The sequence below is a fragment of the Arvicanthis niloticus genome, chromosome 26 (genome assembly GCF_011762505.2).
Source record: "Arvicanthis niloticus isolate mArvNil1 chromosome 26, mArvNil1.pat.X, whole genome shotgun sequence".
Classification (NCBI taxonomy): Eukaryota; Metazoa; Chordata; class Mammalia; order Rodentia; family Muridae; genus Arvicanthis; species Arvicanthis niloticus.
This window is the reverse complement of record NC_133434.1, coordinates 10,629,743-10,648,015: the sequence shown is the minus strand read 5'-3', so window position 1 is coordinate 10,648,015 and position 18,273 is coordinate 10,629,743. Positions and strand designations below refer to the sequence as shown.

The 18,273-nt window shown below is 43.4% G+C and overlaps 1 non-coding gene across 1 annotated transcript; it reads left to right on the top strand.

Annotated features, from left to right (window-relative positions):
• The first annotated feature begins 4,080 nt into the window (after nucleotides 1-4,080).
• LOC143439500 (small nucleolar RNA SNORA17) lies at nucleotides 4,081-4,212 on the top strand. Its single transcript, XR_013107721.1, has one exon. It is a non-coding gene; the product is annotated as a small nucleolar RNA SNORA17 (small nucleolar RNA).
• Nucleotides 4,213-18,273: the final 14,061 nt, after the last annotated feature.

Sequence of the window (18,273 nt, the reverse complement as noted above, 5' to 3'; positions counted from 1 at the left end):
TGGCAGTGCGGGTTCCAACACTGACAGAGCGGTCCAAGACATTTTGGCCCCCAACATGGGGCAGCTCGGGCCGCAGCAATTTTGGCTCCCAACGTGGGGCAGTGCGGCTCGCAACACTTGAGCCCCCAAATGTGGGCTAGAACGGTTTTCAACATACATTGAGGAAAATTTCTACCTCTCTCCCCACGGTCTATAGCATCAAGAACTGACTCTTGAACCCACCGGTCTCCAGTCACTGGTCTTCCAGGCCACTTGTAAGTGTACGCCAGTATGGACAAAATGTTTTAGGGTGGTGTGCTTAAGGGTTAGAAGGGTAGCCATGAGCAGCCTAAATTTATTTGAGGGATCAATAGGTAGCCTCTAGAAGACTGTAGGCAAGTGAAGAAACCGTTTTTAATGCTAAGGCCCATGAGACGGCTCCGTGGATAAAAGTGCTCCCAGTGAAATCCTGGTGACCTAAATTTAATCTCTGGAACTCACATCAAATTGAGAAATCTGACTACTTAGAGTTGTCCTCCGACCTCCACAGTAAGCTCTGGGAAGTGCACGTATGTACACTCCCTGACACTGAACTTGATTGCTGTAGTATGATTTTTCTTTTTCTGATATTGCCTAAACAATTTAATACCACAACTGTTTGCCTATCATATGCACTGAGCACTTTGTAAGTAACCCAGAGGTGAGTTAGGATATTCAGGGTAATGCAGACAGGTTATATGCAAATATTACATAAGAGGGACTCAGTCATCCACAGACTCTGGTATCAGCCTGGGATGTGGGTGTATGGAGAAGTGGATCACTCTGAGCTCCATTTTGGGGGTGAAGGCCATGGGACCGAGGCATATTTGAGGTTTGAAGGAAGAACAACAAGGTAATAAGAATGTTTCTGACCTGTAGAGATGGGTGTGTCCTGACATCCTCTACCCAGCTGGGAGAAATCTGACATAGTCTGAGAAAGAGAACCAAGAGTGGGTTTGAGATGTTGAGTGTGAGATGTCTGTAAGAGATCCAAGAAGAGGTGTCAAGCAGGCGGCAGGATGTCTGACAGGGGCTCATCGGACCAGCCATATACAGCAGTCATGTACATTTAGGTGTACGTTTTAAACCCTGGACAGAACTGAGGGAGAAATAGACTAGAGATACGTTCTACCCAGGATATGTAGAACAAAAAGTAGAAACTAAGGTCCTAGAATAAGGCTCGGTGAGTAAAGGGGGCTTGTCATGCAATCCTGATGACCTGCATTGGTTCCCAGGAGCTCACATAAAGACAGAGGGAAAGAACTGACTTCATAGGTTTTCTCCTGACCACTACACATGCATTCTGGCAAAATAAACCATTACAAATGACAACCAAACTATCTTTCCTTTTGACAGTATAAATTATTTTAAAGTATGAAGAAAAATATCTTGCTATGCTAAGCCGCTAGTCTTCTAATGTCGCCAAAAGGGCGCCGTTAGTTACTACGGAATTTGTTCTGCTTGCTGTCTGCTTCCTGACACTGTTTGGTTTCTGTGTGAAATGTAGGAGTGTTTTGTTGTTGTTTTTCAATTAATTTTAACTGCAACCCAAGGAGGGACCAAATCAGCACAGTTATTAGCATCTTAAAAACACTGATTCACTTACTGGAAAAGCTTTCTTCCAGCCGTCTCTTGTGGGAATAGTTTCCCAGAGCTTACTGGTGTTTTCGAATGCCAAAGTGCCATTTAAGAAGGAAAATCATCCAGCATGTAGGCTTCCCTAAAAGGCAAGAGAAATTAAAAAGCTACTAAGAACAGTAATGCATTAATGAAAAGAAAATGAGCAGATTGCATTTATTAAAAATTATGTAAACACGCTCATTTCCAACCCACTGTTAATACACTTAGATCTTTTTGCTAAATGATACCAGCAGGTGGAAATGAGAGATGAAAACATTCAGCTACTCAAACCGAACCAGACGAGACCTGGGGCTTCTTTTGAAGATACCGATCTACCTAGAGTTGTTTTGGGAAGGCTTTAACCACCAACAATTGCTTTAGAGTATGAAAATTAAACCAGAGCATGGTAAATATTAGGACCTAAATTTGTTTTCTAAACTCAGGTTTAAAATATATATATAGTCAGGCAAGAAGACAGGGGAAGTGGAGACAGGCAAGTCCCTTGAGCTCACTCACTGGCCGGTAGGCATCATGTGACCCAAGGGGTCCATGCCAGGATAATGCCTGAGCAATGACTCCTGAGATTGACCTTTGACCTACACCCTCATGTGCACACACCTGCACACGCACCCTCATACGCATGTGCACACATGCATGCACACACACACACGCACTAAAGAAAACTCAATCTGTGAATGCTTGAATATTAAATTAACTTTCCATGTTTGCCTGATGAATCCAAGAAACACTGAAGAAGAAGAGCTTCCCCTGTCGTAAGCCAAATTTAAAACAGAGATGTGTTTTTAATCCAATTATCTAAAAACATTCACCTCAAGTGTTTTATGGGGCAATAAAAGACCATTTTATAACCAAAAGCAACACACTTGTGCTTAGGTCTCAATAAAGAGTCAGGGTCTGAGGCACAGGCCTGTACTCCTAACATTTGGGAGGTAGAGACAGAAGGATCTGGAGTGTAAAGCCAACCTAGGCTATGTAGCAAGACCTTGTTTCAAAACCACACAGGCACCAAAGCAACTATAAAACCACAAAGGGCACCTTGATTTGTCAGAATTTACGACAGAAATATCGAATTGCTGTACTGCTGTAACATGAAAGAGGAAGACGAACACTCACGATGTCACAGTGGAGTGCATTGGGAGCTGATGTGCGTACTCTGATACCAGGCTTGAACTTACTGCACCCAATCTGACCAGTTCACTTGTTAAGTCTCCTTCCATTCCCATTCCTACTTCCGCTCTTGCCCCTTCTTCTCAAAGTTGCCCAACAGTTCTTTAAAGCAGTAACAGGAATACAGAAAATTTACATTTTAAAAATCCCAAGTAGAAGGGGCAAAGGGAGTGAATATTGTAAGAACCAGCTTAGACTTTTCAGGGGCACGGGAAGCAATGCTCCATGGAGTGCCAAGGATGGACCACTCGGCAATCCTGAAGTCACTCAACTGTCTATAGGATAAAAAAAAATGGTAGGCTAACTAGCGTGTGTGTGTGTGTGTGTGTGTGTGTGTGTGTGTGTGTGTGTGTGTGGCGGGGGTGGATAGATGTAACCATTTGGTAAGGCTTAGCAATGAGTCACTTATCCAGAGAAAGTTCCCTCTGTCAGTGATGACAGCCATTTTAAACCAAGGATCAGATGTCTGGGGCAGAGCCAGACTGTCAAGTCCCTGTATCACTAAGAATAGGAACAGCATAATTATTTCTTACATGGGGAACAGAGAACACTACCTCCTAAATGCTCTCTGAGAAGGTGGTGTCTTAACAGTAAGAAGCCACTGCTGACCCAGCACTCACGAATATCAGCACCAGGATCTGCTCTCACCCAAATTGTATCTGCAAGTACATCTTCATCCTAATTGCTGGCACAAACTCACAGGCTGGTTCTTCCTTATGGGACCCTTCTATACAGGTCAATGGCACCATGTCCAAATTAATTTCAGAAAAGGGAGATCTGTATAGTCTAGACTATAGACATAGCTCTCGAGAGATCTCTTAATTGGGGTCTTGGTTTAGTATAAAATTGTGGCAGGTGAGTTACTTGTGGTATAACATGTGTGGAGTGTGATTCAAAAGATTGATATTTTAGGATGACGGGAATCCTGGACGTCGTGTGAAAGGGTAGCATGCTGAATTCAAGCTCTTGTGGGTCTTAATCACCTGTTTGAGGGTTGCTGCTGAACCCTAACCTGACCAACGGGCTACAGATGTTTGGATAGCTTGGTAAGAAAGTTTCTGAGTAGTGGAGTAGGGTAATGTTCACGCCTAATCCCAATTCTCAAGAGGTTAGGCAGGAGGATTGTGATTTCTAGGGATATATAGTGAGATCCTGTCTTAAGGGGGGAAAATGTCTTTATTCTTTTATTAAGAAATAAAAACCTAAAAAAAATAAAATAAAATAAAAAAAAAGAAAGAAAGAAATAAAAACCTACCTGCTGCTAGAGGCATTGCAGGTGCGGCTGCTATGTCACATGGACGCCAGTAGGTGGCAGAGATGAGAGGGGCTCTGTCTATGCTCAGTGTTCTGACCAGTGACCATCTGAATGATTAGTTCCCTGAAAAAAAAAAAAAAGCAAGCCTGAGATGACCTCAAGTCCAGTGCCAGAAGACCCAGACAGAGAGCTATCCTGAGACAGCCACCACTCCAGTGCCAGACAGACCTGAATAGGCTCCCAGGATGGGAAGCAAGCCAGAGACTAGCAGAACCCTGCCTTGGACCACGGACTCTGGGTGGGAGTGAGCCCAGGCCAGATTATCATGGGGCTGGGATAGGGAGCTAGCCTGAGATGACCACCGGTCTGGCCAGGACTGGGCGGCAGGGCACACCATGCCCTAGATGACCCTTGACCTGCACCATAATGCACAAGTAGGACATAGCACTCCTGAGACCATCCTGAGAGGACCCCAGACATTTAGAGACCCTGGGCACCATTAAGAGGAGCACATAAGTGGTAGAGAAATGGAAGACGAAGAGAAACAGAAGCATGTGGACACAATGAAGAGAGGCAGACCTGGAGACTCGAGGGTAGTGAGGAACAGCCTGATGTGCATAGCTGGTGATGCCACCGGGGGGGGGGGGGCCATGGTGAGATCCTGGCCATGTCTGGGTCTGTGGCCCTGCAGGAGCAGGGATCTGTTACTGCCAAAGGCCAGGTGGACTTCCCTTGTCTGGGCTGCCACTGGGGACATGTCGATGTCTGAGGGCTGTTCAGAACTGGCCCCACCCCTCACCTGGGCATTGTGGGAGAGCTTGCCCTGGAGGTATGTGATCTGGAAAGCTGGCCCCGCCACTTGTCTGCCTTACAGTGACATGGGTGAGAAAGAGATGCATCCCTTCCATCCCTTGCAGCCTACAGCAGGCAGGAGAGTTGGCCCTGAGATCATCAGAGTGGGAAAAGATGGTCTTGTCCCTTACCAGAGCAGGCTCTGCACCTCACCTGGGCAGCACAGTAGAGGTGACGATGGGTGTGGGGGTTGCTGGAGTTGGGAGAGGCAGACCTGCCGCTTGTCTGCTGTGTGGTGGCAGAGGTGAGGGAGAGATTCCCTCCCTTCCCTTTGCCCTCACCACAGGTGGTGGGTGGAAGAGTTGGCCCGATGGGGTCATGAGAGCAGGAGAACTGGCCCTGCCCCTCACCTACTGCAGCAGGTTGCAGTTGAGCCTCCCCAAGGGTGTACGAGTGGGAGAGCCGGTGGGCTGACCAGCGCAGGAATCTTTCAAGCCTAGATTCAGGCTTTTGAATTGGCTCATGCCAACATCTACCCCATCAATAAACTGCTGGAGTGCATGAAAGGACCAGTCCTACAGATCCAGAACTACAGGATCTCCATGACACAGCTCAACAACAGGGTATCTGAGAGGAGTCTCGGTGAGGTTCTTGTATTGATTGAATAGGAGAAGCTAGACTCCTCCTCGCACCAGACCAACAAGTAATGTTCTCAAGTAAAGATGTGTGAACAAAAGGTATAGTGTGGGACACACTGTGACACACTACAGTTTCCACAACGAAAAATTTTTTTCCTCTGATGATGAAGAGGTTGCAAGAATGGGGGGTAGGTCTGGGGGGAAGGAGACGAGTGGGACTGGAGTCCATGATATGAAATTCACAACAAACCAATAAAAAAGTAAAATAAAAATCTTACTAGGCATGGTAGTACATGCTTGTTATCAAAGCACTTGGAAGGTTGTGGCAGGGGGATTGCCTTGAGTTCAAGGCCAGTCTGTGCTCAAGAGAGAGACTTACATAAAACATTTTTTGTGTGTGTGTGTGTGTGTGTGTGTGAATTTTACAACATACACCCTAATCCTTCCGACTCACCTTGTGGTCCCCCCCTCCCCCATATCTGCCCTTTGTCATTGTAAACTCCCCCAAAAGAAAACAAAAAATTAAAATAAAATAAATATAAGCCATTTCTCCATGGACGTTGCAGTGCATGGAAGTTGCCCAACAGCTTCACATGCAAATGTTCTTTGCAGAGTCACTGGTCTGGTTCACATTCCAGCAGATCATATATAGGGACTACGTTGGGTTGGGCCAACTCAACCCTGGATCTGGGCCTGAGTAGTAGCTGGGTTGGCCAGCCCAGAGTATGTCATCTAGGCCAGCTCTCCTGCCCCAGTGTGGGGAAGGGCCAGCTCACCCTAGTGCTATATCTGGCAAGGGTCGGGACTAGTTCTCCTGCTCTCACACCCTCAGGATCAGTTCTCTAGCTTCCTGTTACCAAGGCCAGCTCTATGTTGCCCAGGCACTGGAGTGCTGCAGTCTGCCAGGGTGTGTGCAAGGAGCGGTGTGTGTGTGTGTGTGTGTGTGTGTGTGTCCAGCTCTCCTGCTCTCATGCCTTCAGTTCTCTCTCCTACACATGCCCTAGGCCCCAACCACAAGAGAGAGAGATGTTTGTCTCAACTTATGATATCCCATCAAAGTAAATATCAACATAAGTTTACAGATATATGTTATGCAGCATACAAAAGTTATTAAAGATTACATTTCAAATAATCATTGTATTATAATAGCATAGAAGGGAAAGTGGTTTATACACTGTTTTTGAAAACTTTGAAATATCTAGGAACTCTACAAGGATTCCATAAATACTATAAAAATCGTTTTCTAATGTTAATGTTGTTTTAGCTTAGGAATGTGACTTCTACTTTATTAAGCTGTTTTGTCAAATATTTACAAGTAATCAAAACATGTCCAATTATTTACAGAATTATAACTAATTTATAATTTTCCTGTGAAATAGTTCATATTTATAAAAGTAAATACACAATCTAAAGAGTTATAACAGACAGGATATTCATAATGGTCCTGTCAGAGTTTGGATATCACACGTCTCTCCAAAGGGTTACTGTGCTGAATGCTTAGTCCCAGCTGGCAGATTGAAGGCTGGTACAGCCAATCACTGAGGGGGGCTCTGACAGCCAATAGACAAGCGACTTGATGACATCACTGCTGGGAGATGGTGGAACGGCAAGGCAGAGTGGTTCAACGAAGTCACGCTTTGGTAGGATAAACCTTGTCCCTCACCCCTGCCTCTCTCTGTGTGTGCTTCTTGACTACCGTCACACAAGTAACATTATTCTCTCTTGCCTTTCTCACTAAAATCTAAAACTTTTAAAACCTTGAGCCAAAAGAGAAAAAAACTCCAAATCTTTCCCTCTCTTAAATTGTTTCTTTTGGGTACGTACCATCACAATGGTGACTCACATGTGCCAACTACGGGGCACATGAGACAGGGCGACTCCCAGCTCCTTGAAAGCCTAATCCCAATCAGGTTTAAGCACTCAGGGTTCCTCATGGATACTTTGTCTCCTTTGGCCGTTCACTTGTTTCTCTTTGTGACTTGAAGAGTTCTGTGTGCTCCTGAGCAAATACATTATTTTCTTTGCTAACACTGTATGGAAGAGAGCACACTACACACATGTGCACACAGACTTGAAAGTTTTCACTCATCTTCCTCGCTCTGAGAAGTATCCAGGGTGATGTGTGTAGCTCTGGTTCATCCATTTTCAGCATGTCTCAGAAGCTCGTTGCAGAAGTCAAGTCACAGTTTGCTACTAGTTTGCTGCTTTGTTGCATTCCCCGCCCGCGCCCCCCCCCCCCACCACACACACACACAATGCTACCATGGATCTTTTTCTTCATATTTTCTGGTGTGCAAACTTAAATATTTCTGGGTCACAAGGGAGCCGCTGACTGTTGCTTCATATCTCAATGAACGGGATGCTGCTCCTGTGTTACCTTGCCAACATCTAGTTTTACAAAGTCCCTTTTTCCCCAAGTCTGTTGAGCCTGAAACTACTTTTCAAGGTTTTGATATAGAGGGGACTGGAGAGAAATGGTTCAGCAGTTCAGAGCATGCATTTTTCTTAGAGTACCTGATTTCGGTGCCCAACAAGCCCATCTATCAGGTGGCTTGCAAACTGTTTAATGCCAGCTCCAGGGGATCTGGTGCCCTCTTCTGGCCTTCACCGACACCTGCATTCAGATGGACACAATTTTAAAGAAGGAAAGGTCTAAAATTTCATTCCTGCTGAGGAATCAGTACGTGGGTTCCTCTACAGGTTTTTACTGTCATCTGTTTGTGTGTGCTATGCATCTGTCTGATGAGTCATTTGTCCCTCTCTTACTGAGTCATATAATTCATTTATAGTCTGGAGTCTAGCATCTATACTTACATGTACCGAAAATGATTTTCCCCATCTTGAGATCTATTTTCATTCTCTATTTTTTTAAAACAGAACACGAATTCTTAATTTTAATATAGGCGATTTAATCCATCAAAAATTAGTCATGTTCCACTTGATGTGTTGTTTTTTAAAAAAATCATTTCCTACCCAAATTTTAGAAAGTAAAGCTATTCTCCTAAACCACTAGTATTGTGCCCTGTGTGAATTGAAATAAAATTCAATTTTTCTTAGCACTTGCTAACGAGAAGCTTGGTTATGCGATAGCCTATCTTTCCTTCATTGATCGCCAGTGCCCCTTACGTGTGGATTTTTTTGAACCCTGTTTTATCTATTGGTCTATTTCCTCATGCCTTGAAACCAGGGACTCAATTGCTATAACACATCTCAGTACACTGAAGAGCACATATTTCTATTTTATTCCCTTTGTTAAGGTGTCTTAGAGAGTCTCGGGTCTCTGCTCTTGCATACAGATTTTAAAATCAGCTCCAGTTCTCCCAAATCAAAACAAGCAACCAAAAGCTGTTAGAAATTTTCATAAGAACTGAGTTATATCCAAAGATTCGTTTTCAAACAGACACCTTTATAAAGCTAAATTCTATGGCGAACATAGCATTTGTATCCATTTGGGGGTTTAATTTCTTTCCAAATATGTTTACTTTTGCTTCTTAGGGTTCAGGAATGTTTATTTTCAAAATCCTGGTGCTTAAAGTTTGTTGTTAATACAAATGATATTTTTTTCTTAATATATTTTCTAGTTGTTGCTGACGTGGAAGCATAGGTGCTTTTGAATGTTGAATGTTTCTCTCAATTTTGATAATCTCTGCAGTTTTGATAACTTATCTGTATATATCTCCATATATCGTGCCTATCCATCTCTCTTGCCACGTCCATTTGTTTGTCTCTGACCAGTCTGTCTCTGAGTTCATCACCATCTCTGCCTGTATCCTGGCACCATGTGCACACAGGCAAGCTCTCTACAACTTGAGGTCCACCCCAGACCCCATTCTGATTTTTATATCTTCTGATGATTTTGCATGGTCGTGTCAGTTAGACTATCCAGAACACCGTTTGGTATGTATGACAGGATCTTTTCTCGTGTCCATTATGACAAATGTAAACTTTCCTGTTTCTCCTTTGAGCTTGGCTTTTGAATTTTTTGTGAATATTCGTAATCATTCTATGGAAGTTCTCAGAATTTTCTAATAGCTGACATTGTGACCATCCTGAGTTTTCTCATGGGGCTTTTCAATATGTAATGAGTTGATCGTATGGTTTATTTCTATTGATTAATGTGGTCACTTTCTTGGCCTTGATAATATGCTTAAAAATTTAATTTTAATTAAAACAATTAAACTGAATTTTAAAAATTAAATTTTATTTTAATATTTTATTTTTTTATTTTTGAATTTCTCAAAGACAGGGTTTCTCTGTGTAGCCCTGGCTGTCCTGGAACTCACTCTGTAGACCAGGCTGGCCTCAAATTCAGAGATCCACCTTCCTCCGCCTCCCAAGTGCTGAGATTAAAGGTGTGCGTCACCACTGCCTAGAGACTATTTAAAAATTTTTTGTTAAAATCAAAAATTAAATATTATTTCATAAGTTATTATCACTATTTATTATATTTTGAGATTTAATTTTTAATTATGTGAGTGTGTGTGTGTGTGTGTGTGTGTGTGTCTGTTTTTGTGTCTGTGTCCCTGTGTCTGTGTGAGGCTATGTGCACATAAATGCAGTCCCCATAGAGTCCAGAAGAAGGCGCTAGATTCCGTGGAGATAGAATTGTAGGCTGTTGCCAGTAGCCATACATGGGTTCTGGGAACCAAACACCAGACCTTATGAAGAAAAGCAAGCACTCAGCCACAGACTTTACTTATTTTTCCAAAAGCCAGACTCTAATGTTGCTAATCTTTTCAATCATGTTTCTACCATGTTAATTTCTACCCATTTTGTCATCTATTTTCTTTGAGTTGTTTTTGCTTTTTTCCTATGAATTCTCAAAAGAGAAGCTGAACTAATTAAACTAATGTTTTTTTTCCTTTACATAGTAGTTAACATTACAAATGTCTCTCCAAAAAGATTTTTTTTTTTGGCTTAATCCTAAAAAAAATCTGATGTGTGGGCATTGTCTATGATCAGTCATTTTTAAAGTTTCCTAATCTCTACTACAAAAATTTAGTATCTGGTTTGACAAAATTCTATAAACTATACATACAATGTATCATCGTAATAATTACCTGGATTTCACACATGTACACTTAATTTCATCTTCTTACTAAATTGTACTTCCTGTGATGTTATTTTTGTGTTTTGTCTGTGATCTCTTTGTCAGACTCTTTAGCCACATTCTTTTGGAAACTGTCAATTTTACTTGGTGTAAACAACTTGCCTAAATCACAGTATGACGAGCGATCATGACTGAAAACATTCCCGTTCAGCCGGCTACATGTATGAATTTTGCATTCTTTCCCTGGAAGCCCAGAGACTAGCCTGACGTAGGTGGTAGCTATCTGATTTACAGAGTGAATGAGGCTGTGAGCATTAACTAACATATTCATTATAAATGAAGTTTAATGTTTCCTTAGTAACTAAAGGGTCATATGAATAAAGTTAATGTTTCCTTACTACTCCCTTAGCGGCTTTCAAGTCCACTCATCCATGGTGGTGATTGAGGACCGCATCTCCCAGCGGGGACAGGTTGGTTTCTGACTCACAAATGATGTCATCCCTGCTTGTGGAATTTGTGAAAGAGACAGTGATTCTGCCCTGCTGTGAGTCAGCCCTCTCAGGCAGGGGAACTTTAAGTGTGAGGCCAGGCTGGGCTAAACAGCAAGACCCTGCCCACTCCAAAGCAGAATATGCATCATAAGCTCTACAAAAGTGCGTTGATATGATACCGTGTGATAGACAGACAGCTGCTGTAAAGCATGGCGAGAGCCCCTGCTCACACCACTACTAAAGTTCTTGGAGAAGATAAGGGACGGCAGCCATTACTATCCTCTCAACTACAGGTCCCAGATTTTCCACCTTCTATTCTCTTTGTCCTCTCAATCAAAAATTAGCCATAAGTATAAAGGAAGCCAGGGATACCATGACAACAATGGCCATAGGGTACTAGTAAAAAAAAAAAAATGTCTTTTCCCAGGTGGTGGTGGCACATGCCTTTAATCCCAGTGCTCGGGATGTAGAGGCAGGCAGATCTCTGAGTTTGGGGCCAGTGTGGTCTACAGAAAGAGTTTCAGGACAGCGAGGACTACGCAAAGAAACCCTGCCCTGAAAGGAAACCAAGCAAAACAAAGAAGGAAGGAAGGGAGGAAGGGAGGAAGGGAGGGAGAGAGGAAAGGAGGGAGGGAAGGGGAAAAGGAAAGAAAGGGAAGGGAAAAGAAAGAAAAGATGGCTTTTCTATTTTTGGTACCTCATTCATCAGCATACATGCCATGCAGAATAATTTAAATAGTGGGCATTAACAAGTTGGCAAATGTTTATGAGAAATGTGAAAAATCCTCTCCTATGAAAAGCACCAGACAGATTCTCAGTTTGCTGAAGTGATGCAAGAGATGTATGCTTTCATTTTTCTCGTTCAGGGTTGAGCATCCAACACGATGCTTGACTGGTTCATTCCAGAAAACAGCCCCTCGTGCATTTAAATCACTGCTATCCAGTGTTTTAAGGGAACCATATCAATAAGATGCCTACGAGCAAATGCCACCACCTACACACTAGACCAGTTATTTTAATTACACTTGAAAAAAAGAACTGTGAAGCACTTACAGAACATCTCCTATTACTCCATCTGCTCAAGCATGGTGAACAAGAATTCCCCTCTCCACACTTGCTTGTAGGGAAGGAAGGTCACGCCCCTGTGAGCTGCCAGAAACTTGTCATGGATCTTAGAATGGGGAATATGATAAGACAGAGCTGAACTTTACACTTGGCAACAAGATCACACACACAGCATACCAGATGTTTCCTGAGTCATCTTCTAAGGAGAGACGTGGTGCAAGGCGGGTGTGGAAAGGTGTTGATAAAACTATTAACATTACATTTAAATGGGAGACACAAGTCCAAGAAACCTGTCGGCATGCTGGCAACTGTAGGCAGTCACAATGTTCTGTGCTCAAAACCAACAAACAAAAAACCCAGGAGTTCTCACCACAAGAAGAATATGTATATAAATCAGTAGTGTAGACATATTCCCAAATATTACATTAAGCACAGAGAACACATACAGATTTTCTAATTAAAAAAAATCAGTTATCTTAAAGAGTGCCAATTCATCTCCTTGAGGAAGAGGCCTCTGGGTTGCTATGGAGTAGATGGTTAGGGTACCCATCTCATCCTATGGCCAACGCCTGTTGGCTTGGTAATGTATCTTCCCCAGGTAGATGAGTTCATGTGCTTTACTCTCCAGACTTAGCAAAGTGCTTGCTTGGCTTGTAGTAGGAATTCAAACATCCATCCAGTTGACTTAGGGAAAACTCAACAGTTTGATGAGACTGAAGATAACACAGATCTAAAATAAAACCCTTTGTGTTTTAAGAGCCATTCTGCCTATCTCCTATGGCCAAGATTTTCATCGGAGACTAGATAGAAGTGCATACCATCAGCCAACAGTCCATCCACACCAACCATTTCAGAGGTCTTAGAGATGAGACAGATATGGTGAGATATTAGAAAAAAATTAATATATGTATGTATATATGTATACATGTGTGTGGTGTGATTTTGAACTAGAATAGATTCCATGTGTTACAACATCACCTGACATGCTCAGAGATAAGGAAGGGCCTTATAGCAATGTCCTCTCGAAAATTCACCTCTACAGTGATCACAGTCACCACCCTAGATAGGTAGCTAACTCTTCTAGTGATTACACATTGCCCCAGTGCATGGCGTCCAAACTTGGAGAGACATTTGTCTAAATACAAATGTGCCCTTGATGTGTCCCACATAGGACTTGCTTATCAAGCATGTCACAGAAGCAAAGCAAACCTGAGGCTACCCAGTACGTGGGAGGGCACCCATTGTAGCTGTGTCGATTTGAAGCGTCTGCCAGCCAGAGGACAGAGTGACTCACCCAGTCCTTCACATTCTGATGTTCTGGAAGGCTGGGCATCTTCAAGAGAGGCAGTGGCGGAGGAGAGGTCCTACCGTGTCACTTGTGACATTGTATCGGAAAGAACCACAAATATTTTTAAGTGAGAATTCCAGCGCTTCCCCGAGGAGTTGAGTTTTGAAAGGAAAACGTTTTTCAGTCATCTTTAACAAAGCTACGTAGACCTGCTTAACTCGGACTAACATTCCCGATGTTTTATTAATGGCATCTGAGGATCCCGAGTGATTGTTTCTACTTCACTACATATATAAACAATCTTCCCTCCAGCTGGCATTTACATGCAGCTCCAAGGCACGCAGCTAACTTACAGCATCCAGATGCCAATCAGGTTTGCCCTCTCCTCCATTTCCCATCTCAGTGTGCAAAAAGATACTTTGCTTTGGCAAGATCCTTATCACTATTCTTTATCTACAGTGTAAACAATTGCATACACTACATTGCCCTCAATATTTAGAACACGTCTGACAATAATATATGTTCAGCTTTTTAAAAAAAAAAAAAAAAAAAAAAAGACAACAAACCCTGAGGACCACAGGGCACCAGGGGAATGTCTTCCAAGGATCTTCAAATGCTCTACGCCAGACAAAAAGCCAGGACACTGGCAAAAACAGCCAGATCAGCTTTCCTGGGGGCTCTGGTATTAACCAGAGGTTTGAAGCAATCAGTCTGGAAGCTTTTCTCTTTCTTTCAAGCAAACCAGTTAGACCTAAGGGGAAGAGCATCAAGCGCTGGGTCTGTGTCTGAAGCTTAGAGGTAGTGATCTTGACTTGTGTGCATGAGGGTCTGTGTTCAATCCCCTGTACAGAAAACAAACAAAACAAAAGCACAATTACAACAACAACAAAAATCTCTGAGGGTTGGGGAGATAGTTCAGTGGGGAACAGTGCTTACTGTGCAGATTCAAGGACTTGAATTCAAGTCCTTAGCACCCATATAAAACCCAAAACAAAGTCTCCCATGTCTGTAACCTTGGAACTATGGGTAGTCATCGAGACAGGAGGATCTCTGGGGCTTGATGACTGTTGGTCTAGTTTCAGGTTCAGTGAGGGACTCTGGGAATAGAGAATATATAGATCTCTATTGGGAGAGATCAGAAGATGACGTACAGGCCCCCATATGTTTAAAGAACTCTTCATGGCTCATCTTAGGTTTCAACTTGACAGGATCAGGCATCAACTAGAAGGTAAGTTGCTGGGTGCTCCTGTGAGGGATTTTCTTGGCCAGATTACTTCAAGTGGGGAGATACACCTGAAGTATGGGCAGCACCGGATAGAAGGAGCTGGAAGAAAGAAACTTGCTTTGGCCTGCTTGCCTTCACCCTCACGCAAGTTCATCTGGGTTCCTTTCAGTGGCGGCTGTTGCTGCATTCCTTCACTGACATCAGAACCCAGTTTCCTAAGGTGGACTGAATACCAATGGCTCTCAAGGAATCCTTCAGGTCTTCAGCAGCAGACTGAGACTGTCAAGGCACCTGGCCCTGAGCACTTTACTAGGTTCTCAGGCTTGCTGGTGTGAGGCAGCCGGTTTTGGACTGCCCTGATCCTGTTGTGAAAGCCTTTACTTCATGTTCCTGGTATTAGTTCCATTCCTCCAGAGTTGCTTCCAGGAGTGGGGTGGGAAGACAATCTAGGAATTTGAATGGGGAACTTCAGAGATCCTAGGCAAGAAGATAGGGTCTTTGTCTCTGAAAGTCTCCACACACCCCCAACCCACACTTCTAACAGTATCATCTCTGGTTAATTACTGAAGCTCTGTGAAAGTTGATTCATTCTGGTTGGTTTTGCTGGTATCTTTGCTGCCTGTCTGGCATACAGCATTGGGAGATCCTGGGAGGTCATCCCTCTGGAATCCTGTGGTCCTCGTGGTTTGATGTATCACCGATAACTTAACCATCATTATCACCCTGTGAACCAGGTTTTGGATACTTAGATATTTGGGGATAGTCAACCTTAAAACTAACAGACTCGATATGGGGCTCTAGAAAGCCATGGAGATATATAGCAGGGCTAGGTGCGAGTCCAGGCTTCTGCGCACTCCCAGGAAAGACCTGAGGAGGTCCTATGGTCTCACCTCCAAGTATTTCTCGGGTAGGAAATGAAGGCAAAGGTAGAATGTCGAACTTGTTAGGAGCCACAGTGAGCGTGACAACATTCGCCATTACAAGATGGCGCGGGCATCCTGTGCTCCCACAAGTAAACAACTAACTGCGCAGGTGCAAAAGGCAAAAGCGCACCAAGCCACTGCCCATCCCAGGGCGTAATATGGGGTGATGAGTGAACAGCCAATCAGAAGTGAACACACCACTCTAGGGTACATATAGCAGTGCCTTTCCCGGGCTTGGGGTCTTCCCCTTCAGGTGATACAAGAATAAAGCCTCGCTGTAGTAACTACCCGAACACTGCCTCCCGTTTCTCTCTTGCGGGCGAAGGGGACTCAGAAGGGGCGCAGAACACGAACTAGCTGGCTGCAAGTTGAGGACAGGCTGCCAAACGTACACTGAGACTTTTTTAAAGGAGTGGGGTGGGAAGACAGTCTAGGAATTTGAATGGAGAACTTCAGAGACACTAGGCAGGGTCATAATGCTTCTTAACATCAAAAGAAACACCCGTCTAATCGTTTACGTCACACTAACCTAACCAAGCTGAATGTTCACTGGCCACAGCTGAAAGGGAAGACAGATGCTAAGTCATTAGCTCAGAAAGTCTTTCATCAGTCTCGAGACAGCGAGCCCTGAGGCACGGAGTGAATGCAGAATCGATGCACTCTATTGAGGGGTCCACTCTATTGAGGGGTCTACTGTATTTGAGAGGGCCAGTTTTCACCATAAAAATAATATGATGTGCAAAGAAATGAGAGGATCTCTCCCACAGGAAGTCCCCAAGGAAGGCCAGAGGTAAGCCCTCAAATCAGCATAAAAATTGCTCAAGTCAAAAAGCAAGTAAGTACAAGGGGAGACGTCTGAAATCTGCCGTCAACAGAAATGTCTCCCTCCAGAAGCTTTAGAGAAAAAAAATAATAATTAGCCTGTCTCTTCCAGATGCTGGTGAGAGTATGTGTGGCTTGGTTCCAGGTTGTGGGACTCCAATCTCTTCCTCGTCTTTACATACCAGCAAGTCTGAGTTTCAAACCTCCTCCTACCTTTCTGTTATAAAAACAACTCTCATTGGATGTAGGGTATGTTTATTTATATAGCCAGGAGTATCATCGACTCTTCCTTCCTCCCTTCCTCCCCCTCCTCCTCCTCCTTCTTCTTTTAAAAGAAAATGGTATCAGGGTTTGAATCATGCAACTTGAACTTCTTCTGTAGTTCGGACAAGTCTTGAATCTGGAATCCTTCTGCCTCGGCCTCTTGAGGTTCGGCAGCCAAGACTGGCTCAGGATAATTTCATTTGAGGGATTTTAAACACAATCATGTCTGGGGAAAGCTTTTCTAAACAGGCTTCTCTGATTGAAGACATGATGTAACTTTCAGAGGCTACCATTCAACTAATAGTTTAGCAATATTCCCTATATTAAGCCATAGGCTCAATGCAGTTTACAACAAAATCACAGATGTAATCTTCCCCCACCCCCAAGTTGAAAGGTGAGTATGAACAAGTAAAGATCCTAGATATATAAAAATATCTTAAGGGGAAGAAGAACCAGCTTGGAAAAGATTCACATTCTGATTTCGAAACTTACCACAAAGCTACATTAATTAAGACTGTGTGGCGTTGGGCGCAAGAATAAACAAACATAGAAAAAAACTTACGCAACTTTTTTTTAAATGTAAGAGCCAAGAAATCAGTGGGAAAGACTAAGAGGTTTTTATCCTTCAACAAATGATAATGGGAATGCTTTAATGGGAGTGTCTCTGTATATCCTGTTAAAGTGAGATTGCAGTGGTTTGGTTGAGTTCTATATACGATGTCTGGGATCTATATAGGACAGAGGAGGGAAGAAATTCAGGAACAGAGAGAGGATTAAGCAATGAGAAAGTCTTCTGACAATGACTGAGCCCAGAGTCATGCAGCCACGAGTTAAAAAAAAATGCTTGGCGCATTCAGCAACAGACAGAACCAAACAAAAAGAAAGGACTCTTCCCTGGAGACTTGAAAGGGGGTGTGGTCCAGTTGGCACCTTGAACTTACTCTTTGGGAGTGTGCATCTCTGTGATGGTCTTGGGATCCTTTGACATGTGTTTATCACCAACCCAGAAAATTGGTCAGTATTATTTTTCTTAAAACAGCCATTTTTTTCCCCAATGGGTATGTATTGCCAGCTTAATATACTTCAGGGCATATAAAATATAACTACTTTTCTGCATCTGGACTTAGGTTCTCTAGGTGGTAGATTCCCAGCCCTCGTTAACTCTGAAGAGACTTCTGTTGTCTTTTCCTAAGACCTTATCCAGGTTAGGAGGCTTATAGATTAGCGAGGTAGAAGAGTCTTCAGTATCTGTCTACTGTAGACATTGGACCACACAGATGGTTATGGGTCACTGCTGTTGATGCAAGGTGTTCCAGGTATGCTGGGGTGCTGGGGTCACAGTCCCACGCCCTTGACTACACAATTTGCTGGCCCCTGAGGCACACTGAGGTATGCAGAGACTGTGAAGCTGTCGCAGGCCAATATGCCTCGTCATTTCCAGCACTTTCTTTCCATGGTATCCTGAGGACTGGACAGCTTTCCATCCTGCAGAGAAACAATGTCTAGATCCTAGGTTTGGATCCTGAAGCTTCTCTGGGTTTACCCTGGAGGACAGTTAGCTGGCATGGGCTCTTTTCTCTGGGAAATGCAAAGTTTTGATGCTCTGATAGTTTCTCTTTTTTTTTTTTTTCTCC